General features: G+C 45.1%; 1 protein-coding gene across 2 annotated transcripts in view; it reads right to left on the bottom strand.

The window, feature by feature from the left end:
- Positions 1 to 69, bottom strand: part of LOC125041578 (titin-like) — a 284,691-nt gene extending 284,622 nt beyond the window's left edge. For both annotated transcript variants that reach the window (XM_047636618.1, XM_047636620.1), the window contains exon 1: positions 1 to 69. This exon is cut by the window's left edge and continues 399 nt beyond it. The gene's annotated coding sequence lies outside the window, so the exon portion shown is untranslated.
- Between the last annotated feature and the right edge of the window lie 2,431 nt (positions 70 to 2,500).

Raw genomic sequence — 2,500 nt, 5'->3', positions numbered from 1 at the left:
GTCCAGACAGGTAGTAGAAGAAAGCCGCGTGTCGACTCGTTGTTGTCGACCGCGCGCTACACACGTCCAGGCAGGTTGACGGACGGCCGCGGAGTGTGCGGGTGAGCAGGTGAGTCTCTCTCTCTCTCCTCCTCTGCGGCTGGGTGGCTTGCGGCGGAAGGTAGCGGCGGCTGCGGCAGCGGTAGAGGCGGGGGTGGGTGGGAGGGGAGGCGGGACGAGGTGGGCCCCGGGTAAGGGAGGCGCGACGGGGAAGGAGGGAGGGAGGGACGCGGGAGGTGGCGGGAATTGTGTGTCACGACCAACACCTGACACTTCTACTGTACGCACGTCGGAGGAAGATGCAGGTGCAGGGTGAACCTGTTAGGATATGCTACGTTCACTTCCTCTCATCTCTCTTTTCCCCTCTCTCGTCTCCGTCTTTGCTCTCCTCCTTCTGTGTCTCATCCTCCTTCTTACCTCTCTTGCCTCTTGCTTTCAGCCTTCTCTCACGATCTCTGCACATTTTCTCGAACCCTTCTTTCGTCCCCCTTCCATGTCCTTCTCACCTCTCCTTCGTGCCTCTCCCATCCCTTTCTCTTCCTCCTCTCATCTCCCTTTTTTCTCTCCTCCTGTCTCACTCCCTCTCACCCCCTCCTTCCTTCCCTTTCCTCCCTTTTCTCCCCTTCACCTCTTCTTCCCCCTGCCATGCACCCCGCACCTGTTCTTCCCCCTCTTTCATCTCCTACATTCTCCCCTTCCCTCCCCTCCTCTACCCCTCTCACCTCCCTCCCCCCCTATCTCATCCCCTTCTCCCCCATCCCCCATCCCCTCCCTCCCTGATTATACGAACACTACCGGTTTGCCCTACATATGGCTTATGTATAGGGGAGGGGGAAGGGAGAGGGGAGAAGGGAGAAGGGGTAGGGAGGAAGGGAGAAGGGGGAGGGAGGGAGGAAGAAGGAGAGTGATGAAGGGTGACTACGTGTCTATGGCGATCACACGCGTCTCAACATGTAAATGACCATTGCTCTGGGGATTTCGTTTAGCTCTGAATGCCTCTTTGTGTCTGCCGTGAATATTTTCTGGTTCTGTTTGTCTGTCTAACTGGATGTATGTCTGACTGTATGTGTGTATGTATGTATGTATGTATGTATGTATGTATGTATGTATGTATGTATGTATGTATGTATGTATGTATGTATGTATGTATGTATGTATATGTGTGTGTGTGGTTATATATATGTGTGTGTGTGTGTGTGTGTGTGTGTGTGTGTGTGTGTGTGTGTGTGTGTGTGTGTGTGTGTGTGTGTGTGTGTGTGCGTGCGCGCGCTCGCTCTTGTCTCTCCCTATCTCTTCCCCGATCTCCAATCATAATTCCAAGAATGATCATTCAATGCTTCTCACAAAAAAACAATGACCGAATTAGACGCATTCCTTATCGTCATCCAATGTCCCATAAAGCAATGAGCATCAAAAACATTGATATAAAAATACATATAGACGCCCATTTTACCGGGTCTTTTAAAAGGATCGGAGAAAACACCAAACGATATACTCATCGATTAGAATTACCCATAACAGATCTTTCTACCTTCGAAACACCATTCATCTTTTGTTTCATTCTTTCTCCCCAATCAGAAGAAGACAAAAAAAAAAAAAAAAAAAAAACACACACACACACACACACACACACACACACACACGCATTGAAAACACTCACCCACATCATACCTCTCTCTACCATCAACACCCCATCCCCCTCTTAAGCATTCTTCCTTCCCAATCATAACTAAATAAAATAAAAAAATCCCTTCCTAACAATCAAGAACCTAATCCCCACCATCTCCCAGAAGGCTAAATCACGGAGATGAAAACGTATCTTCTCGTCTTCCTCTTCACACCGTTTATCACAATGCCAATCGTTCACACCCATTATCGACATCCTTTGGGCGAGGTCAAGCGTAAATCTCCATTATTGCCTAAGTGCGCGTGACTATCAGGAGGAGAATAAGACTATTAGATACTCAGAATTGAATCTCATATAACCAATATAATCCCAGTATAATCGATATGTTCCCAATATGATATCAAACACTCTTAATATCGTCTTTGATAATCTCAGTTCTGTTTAAATGCGAAAGTATAAAAAAAAAAACTTTTAAATACTCCCTATAACTCTTCTATAACAAATATTATCCTAGTATAATCAATATAGTCCCAATATAATATTAAATAGCCCTAATATAGTCTTCGGTCGAGCGGTCATCTCAATTCTGGCAAAGTGCCCATGGCTATTAAAAGAATAAAAAGACTATTAAATACGCCCAATATAATCTTAACAAATACAAAAATACGCCCAATATAATCTTAACAAATACAAAAATACGCCCATTATAATCTTAACAAATACAAAAATACGCCCAATATCATCTTAACAAATACAAAAATACGCCCAGTATCATCTTAACAAATACAAAAATACGCCCATTATCATATTAACAAATACAAAAATACGCCCAAT

This window comes from Penaeus chinensis, chromosome 30, assembly GCF_019202785.1.
Source record: "Penaeus chinensis breed Huanghai No. 1 chromosome 30, ASM1920278v2, whole genome shotgun sequence".
NCBI classification, from domain to species: Eukaryota; Metazoa; Arthropoda; class Malacostraca; order Decapoda; family Penaeidae; genus Penaeus; species Penaeus chinensis.
This window is presented reverse-complemented; position numbering and strand designations above follow the sequence as displayed.